This window comes from Gopherus evgoodei, chromosome 1 (assembly GCF_007399415.2).
Source record: "Gopherus evgoodei ecotype Sinaloan lineage chromosome 1, rGopEvg1_v1.p, whole genome shotgun sequence".
Taxonomy (NCBI): Eukaryota; Metazoa; Chordata; order Testudines; family Testudinidae; genus Gopherus; species Gopherus evgoodei.
Genome location: NC_044322.1, coordinates 133,795,568 through 133,817,561, shown reverse-complemented (window position 1 = coordinate 133,817,561; position 21,994 = coordinate 133,795,568). Strand labels below are relative to the sequence as shown.

At 38.2% G+C, this 21,994-nt stretch overlaps 1 protein-coding gene across 1 annotated transcript in view; it reads left to right on the top strand.

Annotated features, from left to right (window-relative positions):
* The first annotated feature begins 2,366 nt into the window (after nt 1-2,366).
* Nucleotides 2,367-21,994, top strand: part of MID1 (midline 1) — a 362,051-nt gene continuing 342,423 nt past the window's right edge. The window contains exon 1 of the mRNA XM_030572658.1: nt 2,367-2,527. The gene's annotated coding sequence lies outside the window, so the exon portion shown is untranslated. The remainder of the gene's footprint in view (nt 2,528-21,994) is intronic.

Below are 21,994 nucleotides of genomic sequence, written 5' to 3'. Positions count from 1 at the left end.
GACTATCTCCCAAACCAGTAGCATATTTCAAAACTGAAGAAACTTTTGAAGTGTGATCACTGTGCCATGTATTAGGGATATGACAAACCCATAATTTTGGGATTCTATAGATAAATAGTGAGTATTCCTGATGGATTCAAATCCAGATATTGATTACCTTTAGAGTCTTTGGCTCATGGATGGACGTGAACAGAGGGCTGAGCTGGGGGAGGCAGTGGGAGAATAGGTTCTGGGGATGTGGTGGACGAAGGGGATGGAGAGAGAAGTAATAGGTATAGGTGGAAGGACCCATGTGTGAACAGAGGTGAGCAGTGGGAAGGAGTAGTTTTTGATGCGTGACTTGCTTCTGGGGCTGTGGATTTGCTGGAAGAATGGTATCAGGACTGAGAGTCAGGCCATATTTGAAATGGCTGCTACCGTACCAGATCAGCCATCTCAAGCATTTATCTGTTTTATTATCAACTGGAGAATCCAACTATGCAAATATGACTTGCTTCCTATAAAAACTGATTTTTAATTGGGGATTTGACACATGTTTTACTTATAGGGAGAGAATACATGGTAGTGTGATGCAGTACAAATAGTTTTTTATCATAATAGCATGAGTTTGGCGTGGCCAACTTACCCACAAGTTGTGAAGCCACAAGTGAATTATTTAAATGATCCTAAATGAATCTCATGAAGACCATTATACCACATCCCATGGTCAGGTATTTGGTATATGCCAAATATTTTACAGGTAGAGACTATTTTAAATATATTTATTGAGTGTTTTACAATTTTTATTGGTATTAATTTTCATATTTCTCTACCTTTAAAGCAAGGCTTTTTCAGTATCATAAGGCCAAATGCTCATTATGCAGAGGAAGAGGAATATTCTAACTAATGAAGTATTGAAACAATTCAAAATTACCAAACATAGCTTTTCTAAACAGTGCATAACAATCTATGTCTCTAAAAGTCCCATATATCACAGTTTCTTGGAGCTAAACAAAAAGTCTTGCTGTTTTGGAAAGAGAGGATTCTTAGCCTTCTGATAGTATTCTGATGTTTCTATCCCTACTAACTCACCTGTTACCAGACCTTATACCTGTTTCTGGTTCAAGAATGAATATTGCCTGTCCTGAGCCATGTGGCTGTATATGTTTGGCATGAAAGAATGAAAAGGGTTTTTTTGTCCCCCGCCCCCCTTACGGCTGTATATATCTGTATTTAAAATTCAGTTTCTCTCCCCACTATATCTCCCCATTTCCAGTTTTTATCCACTTCTTTCTTTTTCTCTTTTTTGTTTCTTTCTATTTCCTCTCGTCTTTTGCTATCCCCCATATTATGCTGGCAATAGTCTCTATTGTTAAAGGAAGGCTTTGGCAAAGAGGTGAGTATTGATCTGACTGGAGTCAGCTGAGAATGTGTTCAACTTGTGGTATTTTTAATGAATTACCTGACTGTTGAAGCTGCTCTGGTTTTGAAATGTTAAAAGTAGTCCATGAAGAAATGGATTAGTAGGCAGAGTGCAGTTGAAGGGAGTTAAAGATGCATGAAAAATTCAGATGTATTAGTTCCACAATTCCTCACAGAAATATCCACTGTCTTAGAAGCATGTGTGCCCTAAGGGGATACCTTGTGTGTCTAGCTATTTCTGTAAAATGTCCTAAGGAATGATAGTGACAGTATGACAGATATTAAAGAGATCCCTGTCCCAAAGAGCTTAAACTCTAAAAATACCCAAAATACAAACAAAGGATTTGGAGAAAGGATATGACAAGTTTTTTTTATCCCAGTATTTTCTGTTCTATTTTATAGTTTTAATAATTTGTAGCCTTTACCTCATGCACATACAGTTCAGTTTACTATAATCTTGTATTAAACAGTCTTAGCATGGCTAGTTTTTTAAAACTCTCAGATTCTCTGTGCGTTTATACAGATACATGTACTAGTGTCATCTTTTTTTTTTTGTTTCTTTCATCAATATTAAAGTATTGGATGATGAGGGTGTAATGACACTGTTGTAAAAACTGTTTAATGTACTGTAATAGTGCATAATATCTTAGTTTTAATAAAATGAATATTTGAATAGATGGTAAACTATGCTCTAAATTAAATTGGTATCATATTCCTTTTGTAGTGTCTCTACAGTGCTTGCTAGCAAACTACATGCATTCAATCCAATTGGTATTTGTGGAGTTAACTAACTTACACCTATTCCCAATTAACTTCTTACACCCGGAATGCAATGCTTGTTTACCTAACTAAGGAAACATGTTATACTGAAGTGAGCTTGGCTGGTTTTTAGCCTGACTGAGAGAGACAAGTAAGCACACACCCTGGAGAGTGGGAGTGATCAGTAGGCTGGACAGAGCACAGCTTCCTGAATCAAACTGACTACAGTTCAGCTGATCTTGAGGAAAAACAGCACAAGCCAGGCAACAAAGCACCCTACTTGGAGGAACTATCAGCTTAAAAAACCAAACAAACAGAATTTCAGGACAAGACAGCACAAACTGACAGCATAAAAATGGAGAAGCAGGTAAATCACTTGCATTGTAGAAGTGGCCTTGTTAGAATGAGGAGGAAATCAGAGTGCTACTATTAAGTCTTGTTCTTATATCTAGTTCATTCCTAAAATGGCTTGCACATTTTAGAAATACTTCTAGTCAATTTGTGCCTTTTGTGCACAGCAACATCTGTGTGGGGGTAATTATTGTAGTTTATCTGACTTTCCATGTGTTTCTAATTTGGATACACCTTTCTTTACCAAAGAGATTATCAAAGTTTCTTATCTTTGATGGAACACAGATGCAAGCTAAGACTGTGGAAATAAAGCTAGGATGCTTTGATTAACTGTCTGAATCCTGCAAACTGCAGAATGCAAAATTTCTAATATGCATACACTAAACGTCCTTATTTTTAAGGTTTAGTGCATTTTTTAAAAAAATGAACTATCGCTTCATTCCATAGTTTCTAGTATATTTCATTTTGATTGGTATAACTGGAGCTCAGTCAGCACAGCTGAAATGTCCCTGCTCGCTGTACATGGAATATGGGGATACCTGCAACAATAAGCACAAGTTACTTAAAAATAAGCCTGGTTCGGTCTTGCAAAACTTGTAAGCAAAACCTCTTCTCCTAAAATAAAAGTTGTCAAGGTACAAAACAAAAACATGGATTGCTTAGGAAACATTTACAGAATCTGATAACCTTTACAAGAGACTCTGATTTAAAGCCAGAGAGCAAAAGAGTTCTTTGAAGAATAACTCAAAGAATTAAAAGTGGAAATCTGAAAGAATATGTTTCAATAGCCTTCTAATTGCATAGTATTGTACGGTACTTCAGGACAGACAATGTTAAAAGGCAGCTAGTTGTAGAACTTGCTTCAAATTCTATTGCACCGATAATACAAAAATTTATGAATGAAAGTTTGGTTTAACTGATCTCTCTGAGAGAAACCTTCCACAGAAGAATACTGTGTGCAGAAAACTTTACAGAAACAGGTGCAGACTTTGTTTTTAGGGTGACTTCATTTCTCTCTGTCTGGTGGTTCACTGTCATATGATTGTACTGCACTAAGATTTGACTGATAATGCAGATTTTTTGCGATAAAATTAAGAATTTAATTTGTATGTCTGTATCTTTCCTGGGGGCCAAAATAGCAAAAAATAAAATAAAATAAAAAAATTCTGAAAATTTAGAAGATTTTTAAGAAGTTGATTAAACTAGAAACAAAAGTTAACTTTCAAAATGTTGCAAGATTTATTAATGTATGAGTAACAGTAAGCAGTTATATTGCAAGCTCCTATAATGTAATATTTCCTGGCTAAAACATTCATTCGTGATAAGGAATTGGCAACCTTTAAAATTCACTTATGCTAATTTAATTTCTCATTCATAAATATACAGGATATTTCTAAACTCCTGACCTTCAAAGTGAATATATTAATGGGAGTTACTGCATTGCTGTTTTATGTATGTATCTTTAGTATAGCATTTTTACAGGATCATTTGCAAGGAAAATAGATATTCTTAGACATGGGACAGCATCTGAACATACCATGTTATCCCTCTGAAATACCATTGGTTTTGATGAAACTCAGTAGCAGTAAGGAATCTGGGAATGGAGGACCAGGAGCAAAGACTACGGCTTCTGAACTTCACTTACCTCACCTCCACCCCGTCTTTGCTGGCTTCCATTTATGGTACCTCCAAGAAACTCTGTATTGTGCCTCAGGTAGGGATACAAGATAAGAGATTTTATCAGGGATGTTTGTAAATAAAATACAAGCTTTAAGAACAGGAGAAATACCTGCCAAGAGAAACACACTCTTAATCTATTGGATTCTATTCTGTCTGGATACTTAATGGTACTGATTCAAATACCTCATAATCATTAACAGAATTTATTTTTACAACACCCTGGGAGATAGGGGTGGTTTTTTTTTCTTTTTTTTGCCATTTTACAGATGGGAACTGAGGCACAGGGTATTTATTTATATTATCGTAGCACTTAAGAGCTTCAGCCATGGACCCAGGACCCCATTGTACTAGGTGCTGTTATATAGATGCAGATCAAACAGTTCCTAGATTAAGTGATTTACCTGAAGTCACAAAGAATGTCTGAGGATGAGCTGAGAAATGAACCCAAATCTCCAAATTTCAATCCAATGCCCTATCCACTAGATCAGTGTTTCTCAGTTGTGAGGGGGGGAAAGGAGGCACCTGTCAAATTTTCTAGGGGGCAAAGCATGTCACAACACAACTCAAATTTGGCCCAACCACCTCTCAGTCATGACGGAGGGGCAGCTGGGCTACATTTGAGTAAATGACATGAGGGCTCCAAATTAAAAAACAAAGAAATACCTCCCTTCCCTGCCACAAAAAACTAGGGTGGGATGTGGTTCAGAAAAGTTTGAGAACCCCTGCACTAGATCACTCTTCCCTCTTAAGCTTCTGTGCCTGAGTTCCTTATCTGTAAAATGGGCATATTTCTTCAGACATCGATAGACAGAAACATTCTTTGTGACAATATGCAAGTAAAGTAATCTTGGAAACTGGGAACACCGCCCTGTGCAAAGTGGTTAAATAATGCTTTCACTGCCAACGAGCTGTATGTAAGGAACGCTACTTGTATATTTGGCTAAAACTGGTTCCAGCAATTTTTTTTGGTCCACGATGCACAAAATGGGGGGTGGGAATCATATTTATGGGATTTGGCTCATGAGGCAATATTTCTGTCATTTTACAGGTGGAATAGCTGGCAGTACTGGGGGAGGGTCTTTTGGGAAGCTATTACCTTGAGCTGCATAAACTTTATAACCTTTCTCCTTGATACTTTTAATCAGTAAATATGTATTCATTTTTTTAAAAATGAGTTTCGCCCAAGTGTAGAACGTTTCCATTTTAATACGCCTTGACACACTGAGGAAAAGATTTCACTTTAAATGGTTGGTGTAGAAAAAGCTATACTTTTGTTTTAAAGTTTAGTTCCAGGTTAAATAATGTAATTAACGTCTACGAGTTTTCTCCCTGTCTTTGGATCTGTGTCAGTTTCAATTGTTTAGCTCCAAGGAAAATAATGTACAATGATGATGTTCAGTCTAAAGAAATGTTAACTTCACAGATGTACACACTGAATCTAAGCAAAGGTGTTGTGCTCCAACAGGCCTTCTGTATATATGTATGTACTTATAGCACCATCTTTAGCTGTCTAAAATGAGACAGGGCTGAAGTGAAACAGAACAACTCTGATTTGACAGTCCAAGTTTTAACACAGAGAGGACCGAGTTGGAAATTTTTGTTCACGTTTCAGAGCTGTGAAGTTATTACTCTCTGACAAAGGCTTTGATTACTTAGACAAAAGTGATTTTGCTTGGTTCTGAGTGAAACATTGCTAGTGCATTAAATTCAGGAAGGTTCTTATCCATTTGTGGTTTTAGCAACTAAAGGGTTAACTTTAGAGCTGAGGCTGTTGGACATAGTTATCATTACACTTTTATTTTAAAAGAAAAGTTGACTATGGAAACTAATATTTCTCTTTAATCCATTAACTATAGTATTTAAGGATATTTTTAAAAGTTTCCAAGGTAAACAAACTAGAGTTGACCCTACAGCAACTCTTTTTCTTGATTAAACAGGTTTTTCAGAGCCACCGCTTTGTTTACTTATTTTTACTTTTTAAATTTTTCATGTGATTGGAATTGAGAGCTCCTATACATTAGCAAGCAGAGGCAGTGCACATCACATTTCCGTTTTGATACCTTAATGCTTTTTCAATAAGAAAACTCAAGGCTTTCAAACTGTAACCAGAGAGCTAGCAGTAATAGATGAGCATGCTGTACTAATTGTGTGCTCCCTGTAGGGTTTTGTTAAAGATTTTACCATTCTATTACACTATCATTTTTGAATGTAAGCATTTTATATGGCATGTGTGATTTCACTGCCCTTAAGTGACCTAAGTAAATTCCTTTTTTCCCCTGAAGCATATGCCTAATTGAAAAGAACCGTCAGCAGTTGCTGAGCTGCAAGCAACATCTCTAGGAATAGCTTGAGGAGAGACAGGTGTCAAAAAGGGTGGGTCAAGTGGGACAATATTTATAACAATCTTCTCCAGATCCTGTATTGAATCATTGTTAGGATTAATGGTAATGAAGTGTAGGCAGGGCATATTAGCTTAGCTGAAGAGAAGACAGCAGCTGCCTCTAGATTAAATATACAGAATCTATTTTCTGAAAGGGCATCTGTTTTGGTTTTTTACTTCTGCCGTCCTTGCTGCTCTATTTAGGAAATTTAAAATGCAACTCAAAATCCATATGTTTCCTACTGCAACTGCTGTTCTAATATTCTAAAGCCCCATGTAGCTGTGTGGTACCTTGGCATTCATAAATGTAGTTATGAAGAACATGCTGGGCTACAACCTAAGATTGAAACATTGTGTTCCCTATTGGAAGCCCTATTTTGCTTTTACAGTGCCAGCTGCCCCGAGTGCATGTGTTCTAAGAGTCATGCAAATGAAGGACTGTCTCAGGAAGAGACTCCCTTTCTTTTCTCTAGGGTACATCTGCACTACGGGATAATTCTGATTTTACATAAACCGGTTTTGTAAAACAGATTGTATAAAGTCGAGTGCACGCGGCCACACTAAGCACATTAATTCGGCGGTGTGCATCCATGGTCCGAGGCTAGCGTCGATTTCCGGAGTGTTGCACTGTGGGTAGCTATTCCGTAGCTATCCCATAGTTCCCGCAGTCTCCCCTGCCCCTTGGAATTCTGGGTTGAGAGCCCAGTGGCTGATGGGGCAAAAATCATTGTCATGGGTGGTTCTGGGTAAATGTTGTCAGTCATTCCTTCCTCTGGGAAAGCAACGACAGACAATCATTTCGTGCCCTTTTTCCCTGGATTGTCCTGGCAGACGCCATAGCATGGCAACCATGGAGCCCGTTCAGCTTTTTTTTTTTTACAGTCACCATATGTGTACGGGATTCCGCGGACAGAGGCGATACTCCAGGGCTACACAGCAGCATTCATTTGCTTTTGCATGATAGTAGAGACGGTTACCAGTCGTTCTGTACCGTCTGCTGCCAGTGTAATTTGGCAATGAGATGACAGTTATCTGTCCTTCTGTGCTGTCTGCTGCTATCATGGGTGCCCCTGGCTGAGGTCGGCCGGGGGCACAAAAGCAAAACTGGAAATGACTCCCTGAGTCAATCCCTCCTTTATGGTTTCTAAAAATAGAGTCAGTCCTGCCTAGAATATGGGGTAAGTGTACTAGAGAACCAGTGTATCAGAGAGCACAGCTGCTCCGTCTCAGATCCCACAGAAATGATGAGCTACGTGCCATTCACGGGGGGTACCCCTGCAACAACCCGACCCGTTGCTTCCCTCCTCCCCCAACCTTCCTGGGCTACTGTGGCAGTGTCCCCCCCATTTGTGTGATGACGTTATAAAGAATGCAGGAATAAGAAACAGTGACTTGTTAGTGAGATAAAATGAGGGGGAGGTAGCCTCCCTGTGCTATGACAGTCCAGGCAGGACATTAAGCGGTGCGGGGAGAGGAGCCCAGCATCCCGCTGCTATGATAGTCCAGGCAGTACAGAATCTTTTCTTTACACCAGAAAGGGAGGGGGCTGATGGAGCTCAGCCCCCAGTGGCTATGATGAAGACGGTAACCAGCCGTTCTGTACCATCTACTGGGAATGACCAGGAATCATTCCTATTTTTACCCAGGCGCCCCTGAGGCCAGCCAGGGGTATTCAGCAGTTATCAAGCATGTACCGTCTGCCACCAGGGAGGGGAGAGGAGCGGATACTGCTCTTCGCTGCTGCAGCATCGCGTCTACCAGCAGCATTCAGTAGACATAGGGTGACATTGAAAGAAGTCAAGAAACGATTTCTTTCCCTTTTCTTTCACATGGGGGGGGGAGTAAATTGATGAGCCATTCCCTGAACCATGCCGGACAATGTGTTTGAACCTACAGGCATTGGGAGCTCAGCCAAGAATTCAAATACTTTTCGGAGACTGCTGTGGACTGTGGGATAGCTGGAGTTTTCAGTACCCCATCCTTCCTTCCATGAGCGTCCATTTGAGTCTCTGGCTTCCTGTTACGCTTGTCACGCAGCACTGTGTAGCCTGCAGATTTTTTTTTCAAACACTTTGGCATTTCGTCTTCTGTAACGGAGCTTTGATAGAACAGATTTGTTTCCCCATACAGCGATCAGATCCGGTATCTCTCGTACGGTCCATGCTGGAACTCTTTTTGGATTTGGGACTGCATTGCCACCCATGCTGATCAGAGCTCCATGCTGGGCAAACAGGAAATGAAAATCAAAATTTCGCGGGGCTTTTCCTGTTTACCTGGCCACTGCATCTGAGTTGAGATTGCTGTCCAGAGTGGTCACAGTGGTGCACTGTGGGATACCGCCCGGAGGCCAATACCATCGATTTGCGGCCACACTAACCCTAATCTGATATGGTAATACCGATTTTAGCGCTACTCCTCTCGACGGGGAGGAGTACAGAAGGTGATTTAAAGAACCCTTTATATCGATATAAAGGGCGTCGTAGTGTGGACGGGTACAACGTTAAATCGGTTTAACACTGCTAAAATCAGTTTAAACGCGTAGACCAGGCCTGATCGAGAGAAAATTATCAATGACGATAAATCATTGGGCAGTTCTGCTTAGATGATTAATAAAATTAATCTCGGTTTAAAATACTTCCATGAAGTCTGCTCAACTTTTATATTTATTGATTGCAACTTTAACTTGCTTGATCAGGTCAGAAAAAAAACCCAGTACTTAAATTTAAAAAGGTTAAAACCCAATGGTCCTTACAGGCACAAACACAGAGCCCGTATCATATCAAGATGTGACACATCATTCTATCTGCCATTCTGTGCTATTTGTCTGGCTTGGAAAGTTCAGAAACCACTAGGTTAAAAATGAAGACTAGGAAGGTCTCTGCCAGTGGACTATGGATAGTAAATTAGCTCAGCATGTCTGTCTTGTGTTATCTGTCAAATAGTCTGCTTTAGGTAGGCTTGTCCTATTGATTTATTTGTTTCTGTATTTATTCCAGGCTATATTTCAGTAGCACATGTCAGAATTTTAGTTTTGGAATGCTTACAACTTTGGGCCTGATCCTGAAAGGTGCTGAGCAGCCGTAACTCCCATTTCAGGCAACTAACTCCCTTAACAGGCTGAAACTGCCTGGTTTCTTTTAGAACAATATTTCTTGTGTTTTATTTTTTGCTAAATTAGTCAACACTAAGTCTAATTTTTGGTGCTGTGACCAGTGATTGAGAGAATACAAGACTGTGTTAATGCAGAGGTTTGTTGGTAATACTGTATTTTGTACAGTGGGTTGCTCATTTTCATGATAAATTTCTGATTCAGCAAAAACCACTGAAAGACAAAAAAAGTATATTTCCAAGGAACTTCTCTGTCAACAATACTGAAGTCAGTGGGACTTACGCACAAGCTTACAGTGCATGTTCTTAAACATTTTGCTAAATTTTGGCCTCAGTCAACACAATCAAGATCTCTTTGTCCTCAGACTTTTATGCTCTTTGTACAGTATACCAGGGCTAAGGGAATAGATTACTTTTGAAATCAGTTTTAGCCAATAGGACTTTTTAATAGAAAACTCAGCATTTTCATCTTACAAATTGAAACATTTTCTTTGGTTTTAAGTCTTGCACTATTCTTATTCCTGGACTCTCACCCATTGGTAGTGATCGTGATAGGCCTTAATATAAAGAATTAGGGTGAAGGCAGAATGGAAGTGGGCAGTTTCTCTTGTTAGATGTGATTAATTTGATTTGCAGGAAGTGTTCGATTAATTTCAGCTTTATTTAAAACCAGCTGAGCTTACTTTCAGGAATAATGAAACAAGACATTTGTGGATACTGTAGTGCAAAGTTCCCGTCATTCCTACAGGTTGCAAACAGTCTCATTTTGTAATACAATAGCTATATTCAGCATCATTTTCAAAGGGTCTTGACTTGTTCACAATGAGCTTCCCCTGATGTGTGTTCTCAGCGCTGCTGGTCTTCCTTCAGTTCTGTGTGGTAACTGCCTAGTCTTGGAGGTTCCATTTGAAACCCCAAGTCAGGACCCTGAGGGGTATATTTTTTTTGTACTTGTGTCATATTCCTATGTATTAAACACTGATTGTGCTTCTAATATGTGAATTCTGTAACATGTCATTATTTTCACTGTATTTTTTTTATCTTTAGTCTCGAATTTCTTAGTCTGTTTGAAATTCGAACCCTATTTTATCTGAGGACTTTAAGTGTTAGCAATTAATTATAAATTCTTACCTTTTAAGAATGGAAATATCCCAAACCACTTTATGGCATATCTTATTGGTTGTTTGTTCAAAATTTTCAGCTGCACTTAAAACTCTAGTGGGCAATTCTGAGTATGTTGTGTTTTGCCTTTGATACAGTGCCATACCTCCTCCATTAGTGCAGTGGTTAGACTGCAAACATCTGTTTGCTTTTATTGCACATGTGTTACGTAAGATGTTCTGTTTCTGTATGATGTAAATCACTGCAATTTACTGAAACACATGATTTGTTTGTTCAGTAAACCTTAAATGGTGTCATTGACTAGCCTAGATATAGACATATGTAGAAGGAAAAGCTGATGCTCGGTGTCTGTGTAATCAACAATATTACACTTTTTTTCTGTTTTTAAAAACCATTTGTAAACATTCATGTAACTGTCTATAAAAACTTGTCCTAACACTGGGACACATCCACACAATCAGATTACAGTGGTCAAAACTGGGAGTATAGAAATGCACCTGACTTAATTATATTTCAGAAAACAAAATGACAATCTATAGACCCTCATTCTAGAATCTTGCTGAGGTCACAGAACAAAACAGAACATATGAATGTGTAATATATAGTAAATGCATTTTCAGGTATATAACTGTATACAACATATTGCCTGTTGAACAGATTGATAAATTAAACAGTAATAAGTCATCAGGAGCAGATGGTATTGACTCAAGAGATCTCAAGGAACTCAAATATGAAACTGCAGAACTACTAACTGTTATATATAATCTATCAAGGATCTGTACTTGGACCAATGCTAATCAACATAGTCATAAATGATCTGGAAAAAGGAGTAAACAGTGAGGTGGAAAACTTTGCAGATGATACAAAATTACTCAAGTCCAAAGCTGACTACAAAGAATTACAAAGAGATCTTATAAACTGGGTGAGTGGGCAACAAAATGGCAGATGGAATTCAATATTGATAAATGAAAAGTAATGCACAATGGAAAAAATAATCCTATCTATGCATACAAAATGATGGGGTATAAATTAGCTGTTACCACTGAAGAAAAAGATCTTGGAGTCATCGTGGATAGTTCTCTGAAAACATCTGCTCAATAAGCAACAGCACTAAAAAAAGATAACAGAATGTTAGGAACCATTAGGAAAGGAGTATATCACAATGCACTATATAAATCCATGGTACGGTAACACCTTGAATACTGAATACAGTTCTGGTCACCTCATATCAAAAAAGATATATTTGAATTGGAAAAAGTACAGAGAAAGGCAATAAAAATGATTAAAGGGATTGGAACAGCTTCCATATGAGGAGAGATTAAAAAGACTGGGACTGTTCAGCTTGGAAAAGAGATGATGGGGGGGGGCAGTAAAATCATGAATGTTGAAAGTGAAAAAGGAAGTATTATTTACCCCTTCATGTAACACATGAACCAGGGGTTAACCAAGGAAATTAATAGGCAGCAGGTTTACAAAAAGCATAAGGAAATACTTCTTCCCAAAATGCTCAGTTAACCTGTGGAACTCATTGCTAGGGGATGTTGAATGTGAAGGTCAAAAGTATAAGGGGGTTCAAAAAAGAATTAGATAAGTTCATGGAGGATACGTCCATCAATTGCTATTAGCCGAGATGATCAGGGATACAATCCCATGCTTCAGGTGTCCCTAAACCTCTGACTGCTAGAAGCTGGGACTGGATGACCAGGGATGGATCACTTGATAAATTACCCTGTTCTGTTCACTCCCTGTGAAGTATCTGTTGGAAGACAGGAAACTGGTCTAGATGGACCATTGGTCCAGTATGGCTGTTCTTATGAAACATCACCTGGATTCTGAAACAAGTTTCTCAAATGATCTCAGAAATTTTGGTTCTTTCAATGATATTTTATAGCTGTATCAGACCTCTTGAAGCTTGGCTCTAATGTAACTCTCTTAACATTGCTAAATTGCAGAACTGAATTGTTTACTTTAGGTTACAGAAAATATAACCCTTTGTAGTAGATTAAGGTTATTATTAGGGCTGTCAAGTGATTAAAAAATAATGGTGATTGATTGCACAATTAATCGCACTGTTAAACAATAATAGAATACCATGTATTTAAATATTTTAGATGTTTTCAAATATATTGATTTCAATTACAACACAGAATACAAAGAGTATAGTGCTCACTTTATATTTATTTTTGATTACAAGTATCTGCACTATTTAAAAAAAAGATTGTATTATGGTATTTGTATTAGGTGAATTGAAAAATACTATCTCGTTATCATGAAAGTTGAACTTACAAATGTAGAATTATGTACAAAAAAACTTTTATTTTTTAATGCAATGTAAAATTTTAGAGCCTGCAAGTCCACTAAGTCCTACCTGTTCAGCCAGTTGCTCAGACAAACAAGTTGTTTACATGTGCAGAGGATAATGCTGCCTTCTTCTTGTTTACAATCTCACCTGAAAGTGAGAACAGGCTTTCGCATGGCACTTTTGTTGCTGGTGTGGCAGATGTGCTAAAGATTCATATGTCCCTTCATGCTTCAACCACCGTTGCCAAGGACATGCGACCATGCTGATGATGGGTTCTGCTCGATAACAATCCAAAGCAAGGCGGACCGACGCATGTTCATTTTCATGATCTGAGTCAGATGCCACCAGCAGAAGGTTGATTTTCTTTTTTGATGGTTAAGGTTCTGTAGTTTCTGCATCGGAGTGTAGCTCTTTTAAGACTTTTCTGAAAGCATGGCCACACCTCGTCCCTCTCAGATTTTTGGAAGGCACTTCCTATTCTTAAAGTTTGGGTCGAGTGCTGTAGCTATCTTTAGAAATCTCACATTGGTATCTTCTTTTCAATTTGTCAAATCTTCAGTGAAAGTGACTGCTATAACATGAGATGTATGGCAGAATATTGGTAAAACAGAGCAGGGGACACTGTTCTCCCTCAAGGAGTTCGGTCACAAATTTAATTAATGCCTTTTTTTAACAAGCGTCATCAGCATGCAAGCATGTCCTCTGGAATGGTGGCCAAAGCATGATGGGGCATACAAATGTTTAGCATATCTGGCATGTAAGTACTTTGCAATGCCAGCTACAAAAGTGCCATGCAAATGCCTGTTCTCACTTTCTGGTGGCATTGTAAATAAGAAGAGAGTAGCTTTATCTCTTGTTTCTCTTAGCAATTGGCTAAGTTGTTAATTGAAAAGTTGTTTCTCTTTGCAATTGGCTGAACAAGAAGTAGGACTGAGTGGACTTGTAGGCTCTGAAGTTCACATTGTTTTGTTTTGAGTGCAGTTATGTAACAAAAATCTAGATTTGTAAATTGCACTTTCACAACAGAGATTGCATTACAGTACTTGTATGCAGATATTTATAATAAATAATATACACTTTGATTTCAATTACAACACAGAATACAATATATATGAAACTGTAGAAAAACATCCAAAATATTTAACAAATTTCAATTGGTATTCTATTGTGAACAGTGTGATTAAATCTGCATTTAATTGTGATTAATTTTTTTGAGTTAATTGCATGTGTTAACTGCAATTAATTGACAGCCCTGGTTATTATGTTTTTGATATAATTTTAAATGGCTCCCAGTATGTTAGCCTCAAATACCTTGCAGTTTTAGTTCTTCGTGTCCCTATCTGTTTGTGTGACTCAAGCATAACTAAACTAGAATACATGATCCATCCCACTTGAGAATGAAAGACACAAAGCCTAATTAGAAAAGGAGAACTTGAAAGTGGACAAGTCAGTTGAATCATCAGCTGCATAACCTTTTATTTGACTATCAAAAACTTGAAAGTATTCAGAGTTCTGGTAAGAGGCCGCAGAATTTTAGAACTGGAAGTTTCCATAGACAGCCAAGTCTGTAAAAGGAATTGAAAATTGGAATGAGTTATTTTTTGTCCTAAACTGGCTGTAGGGAATTAAAGAGTTCATCTTTCCTGAGACTCAAATTGGAGCTGTTGGTATGATATATGTGATGTCTCCTGAGGCCTCTTTAGTCATTCCAAGGTAAATTATTTTGGGTTGGCACTCTAGAACTTTAACTGATTATTTTTACTTTGATAACTGTGTAACAGTCTAGTATCAAGTTTAACACGCAGGATTCTTTGCAGCTACCTGGCGTGTAGTAACAAAGGATGCATAGTTGCCATGTGAAAATGCTAAACTTAGTATAAATGTTAAAAATTAGTGAGAACATTCACACGTCTATTGACAAAAAAACAGTCACCATGTATAGTACAGTCCAGAATATATCATTTTCCCTGTTAAAATGCTAATTATGGATTGTGGCATACTTAAAGAACATAACAATACAATATCTTTAAATGCAAGGCAAGCATGAGATTAACCATTTGAAAATGTGTAGGGAAGATAAAGTACATTGTCATTCCAGGAGAGAGCTGTGTTGTCCTCTATGGTATTTTTAACTTTCATGTCTGAAGTGTAGGGGAAGAGTTGTATAATGAGGTCCTTCTAAGAGAACACTGAGCAGAACTGGTTATTGCTTAGAATGTAATATTGATTTGGCATGATCAACAAATGAGCACTCAACATATCACCCGTGGTTATGTTGCAGTGTTGAGTCATTGATCAGTATGGATCAATGCTGCACTCCATACTGCTGTATCCATTAGGTGTTTCTGGGAATTACAGGTGTTATCTCTTGACCAGTTAGGTTCCAAATTTAGAGTCAATGAGCTCAGAAATAGCAGATAATAAACATGGAAATGAGATTGATTTCTTTTGCATGATACTTTCCATAACTTCAACTTCACAAGTGAGTATTTTTTAGGTCAATAATTGTGGTTAGATTGGATAAAATGAATCCCTAAATAAGGATGGTCTTTGTCAGGAGTGTAATCAAGAGCAGTAAAATGTCAGGGTTATGTATGTGTACATTTTCTCTTCTAAAATAGGCCAATACACAGTCTTTATACTAACAGATATCTGTCTAGTATTTAGATATTAGATATCTATATTGTGATATCAAACCACAAATCTATCTGTCAAGATGAGATCATATTATGGTTTCTGAGCACCTGTATCTTAATTCTTTATGTTTGTAGCTGGGAATAATTACTTGAACAGATTTCTTTTTAGTGAATTTGTACTTGTAAAAGATGCCAGTCTCACAGCCCTGGAGTCTGAAGTGTTTTATTTATCCACAGAACAGATATAAGCACAGGTAGGAATTGAATAAGCTCACATTCTCCCTTCTATCCTGTTTGTGTGGCTTGTGTGATGAGTTTCCAAAAGGAACTGGACTCAGAACACCAGCTCATTGTAGTGTTGCCATTAAATGCTGTCAAAATTTAATTGCTCTCTCTCTTACAGTGATCTCTGACATTCTGCAGTTATTTTCTATCAGAAATTTGGGAAATGATGTGGTATGTCAGATAACAAATGTTGTAACAGTTGGCAAAAGTTCACTTTTGAATGGCAACCATTGCCTTTCAGTTATTGCAGTTTGGGGTCAGAACAGATTACATTTTACCTTCAGTGTATAGAACACTTACTAATTTCTAAGACGTGACTGAAACTCTGCACCTAAAATATTTTGCAAACATTAAATTGAACCATGTTATTAAAAATTCAATAATTACATGCAACTGTACTTCCATATGTCTGCTCAAAGCCAGCTTTTAACATTTTGCCTTTAGACAAATTTTCTTTAAAGTGCTTGGACAAGTTAAATCCCAAGCTAAAATTTGTTTGGAAGATATCTTACTAAGCATGGTTTAATAATTCTCCTAGATCAGAAGCAAATCAGTAGTTTTTAGCATATTTGTACTGAAGACAGTACAAAAAACCTATGAAAACACATCACTAAACCTCTTGTCTGAAAATTTTCAAAGATGACACCAATATTCAACAAAAAGGGATGACCTTAGCCATTTCCAGAAACCATAGACTCTTATGCTGAACCCACTGGTCTACAATTTTTGAGAAGTCATCTGCTTCAGAGATAAAATGTGATATTTATTGTGTATTCTGATGTGCTGAATTCAAATATGACAATTAAAACAACTGATTGGCTACTGTTTCTAAGATATTTTAAGTTTTTACATTTTATATCTATGTATATTGTGTAGATAGTAGAGTTTTAATCATAAATCGTAAAACCTAGGTCTTTTCATGTGTTTATGGTTGCTTTACATAATATTGCACCTGTCCTGTTTATGTAACACTTTAAAAATCAGCAAAAGGGTTCTATAAATAAAATTTATTATGAAACAAAAGGCAAAAAACTATTATGTACATAGTTTAGTCCTATTCAGTGTCTACTCGGCGCTTCTTGGCTTGTCTCTTGTATTCATTAAATGGAGCGTCTCTTGTCACCATCCAGCAATAGTCCGCAAGCATTGATGGGCTCCATTTGCCCTGATAGCCTGCCAGGAGATTCCACTGCTGTAGTCTGGAGCCCAACAGCTCTGCCTTATTCTTGGGTAGTTCCAAATCCCTGACAAGGTCATTCAGTTCACCTTGTGTTATGAGGTGTGGTTCAGAGGAGGAGGATGGGAGAAAATGTGGGTCCTGTGACATTGATGGTTCAGGACCAGAAGTTTCATCCTCTTCCTCTTCCTCTTCCTCATCTGACTCAAGTGAGAATGATTCTGGTGCATCAGGAACCGGCAGTCCTTCTCCGTAGGGTACTGGGCGTATAGCTGATGGAATGTTTGGATAATGCACAGTCCACTTTTTCTTCTTTGACACACCTTTCCCAACTGGAGGCACCATGCAGAAGTAACAATTGCTGGTATGATCTGTTGGCTCTCTCCAAATCATTGGCACTGCAAAAGGCATAGATTTCCTTTTCCTGTTCAACCACTGGCGAAGATTTGTTGCAGCATATGTGTGGGGCCCACCTCTTGTCCTGATCTCCAATTTTGCAGCCAAAATAAAGGTGATAGGCTTTCTTAACCATAGTGGTTATCCTGCGCTTTTGTGATGCAAAAGTCACTTCACCACAAACATAGCAGAAGTTATCTGCACTGTTCACACAAGTACGAGGCATCTCTGCTCACTTTGGCTAAACAGAAATGTGTCCCTTTTGCAAAATCAAACACTGACAAATAAGAGAGCACAACACTGTATGATTTCTAGAGCTGATATAGGGCAATTTGTTCAGCAGAGTGATGTAAGCTTCGTTATGATTGCATCATCCATGACTTCTGGGAATAACATGATGCAATTCATATCATGTATGACGCAATCCCAGCTTCAGATTGCATCATTCATTGTTTTGCCTAAAAAGCAAGTACTGTCCAAACCCAGTCATAGATTTATTCATAGATCCAGTCAAAGATGTATTTTAGTCATTTCTGGTTTAAATTGAGATCCCTTCCCTTTATAACTCACTTATCCTCCACCATTCCCAAGTCAAGGGTCGTATATACTGACCCAATAGCATATCTTGAAAACTAGAGCCAATCAACAATTGTAAGCATCATTTTAATTCTCAGTGACCCAGACTTAGTAAAGTTGGACTACATTTATTTCAGAAGCATTTTGGCTGTAGAGCAGTGACCTATGAAATCACCTTTATTCCCAGATGGAGAAAATCATAGCATGTACTAAATCAGGGCCAAATCCCTGTTCTCATTTAAGTTAATAAGAGCTATACTTCTCATTGGCTTAAAAAGGAACAGGATCAAGTCCTTAAAATAAATTTAGGATAGATTTAGAAAGACTGTATCTGCAATGGATTTTCAGAAAACCTTTGAGTAGACATGTAGTGGTTGCAAACTTCACATAGCAATGAAAAACTCCTGTTTTAAACCTCTCATATAAACATCTGGAGCAGGACTGTGAATGGATAAAGAACTTGATTAAAAAATAGAACAAAGAAAAGGGTAATTTTAAAAAGTAGCTAAGTGACTTAGGAGACAAAGTCCCATTGAAGACAATGAGATTTAGGGTCTTCAGTCTGTTAGGTACTTTATAATTTTACCCAAAAGGATTAAAGGAATTACATCACTACATCCTATGGAAATATCCCATAGAATTAGGTAGGGATGAAGCAACAGGACACTGCCCAGACCTGGTTAGTTTGAATAGCATGTAGGATCCAAAGGCTGGGTCTATTTGTAGCAGCCTGGTAAGTTGTCTCTCTCCCAACAACAGAGGTTGGTTCAATACAAGATATTATCTCACCGACTTTGTCTTGCTAATATCCTGGGGACTGACATAGCTACAAGTACACTATATGCAGCCTGGTGACTATCCACTAGGAGAATTCATCCTGGGTGGTACCATAGTGTATGAAAATAAAGAAAATTTTATAATGTCAGGAACATTTCATGAGCATCAGACCTGTTACATCACATAATTGTCTTCCAAAGGAAGCGATGGGAGCCCTATTGCTTCAGTCACTTGACACTGAATGGTATAAAGCACTTTAGAATATACTGTGAAGAACAAACCTGCACAAATAGAGAGAGAGACTTGATATGACCTCGCTGGCAGAGTGGACTGGAAGGGGCCAGTTTCCATCTGTAATTTCTATGATGCATGTCTTGACAAATGTGCAAAGCTCATAATGGGAAGTTTGCATTCTTACTGATATCAGTATGAGTTGCACTCTTGCCACAGAGCAGAAACACTCACTTCTTCCTGCTACCTAATACGCCACCAGCATTTCTTCCTCTGCACTACTTCCATGTAATCATACTTAACAAAACAATCCACCAGAGTCACAGCTATCTCTGGGTGAGACAGTGAACATGATACTATTTGGAAAGTGGTTCTGCTTCTACTAATGCTACTCTGTAGGAGAGCTAGAAGATACTGTGCTCTAGCTGGATAATATGTGAGGGTGAGTTAGCTGTGTATATGGACAAAATGGGTCCCCAGCCTGGTTGGCATCTAGGTAAAAATGGACACATTTTATATAAGATGTCATGGTCACCAGACAAATTGCCCCTCTGAGCTTTCCTTGTCTCTCTGAGTGCTCACCACAGTTCTGTTCTCAGTCCTCAGGTCATCACCTGGCTCTTGGGGTAGATTCCTGCAATTCTCCGTCTCTTAGACTAGGCCCTGCATGTAATCCCCACAAATACCAATTTAATGTGCAGATGCTGCACATCATTTCTTCTGGGAACAATGATGGTGGTGACCAGGCATTCAAAGTATTATTTATTAGAACAAAAGCATTTAAGAGAAAAATAGACTGTATGCCTCTCCAGCCTACCAGGCATCTAATTATCTTCCACATGCAGACTCTGGAAGGTCTAACTTTCTTTACATTCCTCTGCAGAGTTTCTCTCTGTGTCGGCTTTCTCCATGTTGTAGCTCATTGACTACTCCTCCTTCCTGCTTTTGGGAGTGTCACTTTAGTGCTTTGATAACCCCCCCCAGCCCCTCCTTCACAGGAATCATGCTTCCACCTGTGATGTGGTAACTCCCAGCTTTGGCAAAACAAACCTGTTGGAGAGAGGAGGTGGGATCTCTGAAACTAATAGCCTCCCTTATTGTCTTTCAAGTGTACACCTGGATGCTCTTAGCTGGGAAGTCGTTGTGTTGCCTTTTTGTTCAGTTGCCATTGAATTCATGCATTTCAGATGTATATAATAAATGTTCCACCATCCTCATTTAAGTTATGTCAATAGATCATACAGGAGAGTCTAATAACCCATCATAATTATGAAGTAATTTTACCTCACTCACCAGGTCACATACAGTGTTCCTGAAGTTGCTACATCTCACTGTTCTTATAGTATTATATGGAAGCGCCACAACTGTCACATACAGAAGATTCTATTTATAAATAGTTTATAAAGGGTTAATATATGATTAGTACAGGTTGCATACAATTTTCAAAATACCCCAGGACAATTTTCAAAAGAGCCTAAATCCAGTGGGACGTAAGAAAACCGAGATAAAAGGGAGATAAATTATGGAGGATACTAAAAAGGATGGTCTAGTAGACAGGAACAAGTATCTAAGGCCTCAGTAATGCAAACACATACACAAATGCTTAATTGTACTACCTTGTGTAGTCCCACTAAAGTCATGGTAGTACAGTTAAGCATTTGTGTAAGCATTTTCAGGACTGGGGGGCCTTAGATATGATTCAGGATGCAGTAGGAAGCCAGTAAAGGGATTTGGAAAAGGACTGAACAGACCATCACAGAAGCTAGCTGGGTGGTTTTTTGCATCTGAATTTTTAACAGATGGCTGGAAGCCCCTAGCTGATAAACTGAAAATATCAGTCATGCTATCGACCAAGAGGAGAAGTGTGTGAAGTCTTACTGCAAGGATGCAGAAAGTGTGGAGTCTGGCATACCTTACAGATGCTACTCTTTTGCTTTATTCTTCATACAGGTTTTCTGAGATGGGGCCCAAAATGTTTTGCTAGTATTAAAAACCTTCCCTTTACTCATCACAGTTTGTTCAGCATTTTCATGCAAGATTTGAAGTGGAATGTTGTAAAGTTATATGCTTCTAGTTTGTAAAACTCTGGATTCTGTCCAACAGACCGTTTTTACATGGCCTGTATGCTTTTTAGACAAACAGGAACTGTACTAGGGTGCAAGAATTTAGACAACTGATGCATTCTTTAAAATAACTACAAGTTGGCCTGCTGCCTTTTATGAGTAGAAGAGTCCCCCCCCCCATGCCAGTGGAATCTAGGAATGTAGTTGTGGCAAAAAGAATTGTAAGTGCCTTTAAAATAATAAATGTTGAAGGTACATTTTGTTTTCTAACACATTACAATTCCTTTTTAATTAATTAGCCATCCACACACGGTAGGTGAGGGCACTTAAAATTTCTGCAACAAAGTACATGTACTCTGTGAATAAAGTGTTAATTTTTAAATGAAAACATATGAAATTTTTTCTGTAGTGATAAAACTAGCTTTTCAAGTCCATGACACCCTTTTCGTGATATTGATTCAGTGATGTGCTACCAAAATTTTAATGTAGGACTCCCTCAGAAATGTTCTGCCTCAGTCAGTGATATGTATGATGATCTGCAGGAAAAGCAAGTAAAGATATGTATTCTTCTTATTCCCTGATGATGGAAAAAATTTATCACTATCCCCACCTTCCAGCTCAATGCCTGTTGACATTTCATTTTTTCCCATTCCCTGCACCTCATGGAAATGTCTCTAGAAGCCAACCCCTATCAAGTATCTCTCCTCGCAGCAGTAGTGGTGGTGTCCAGTGGCCTTTTGTTAACAGCAG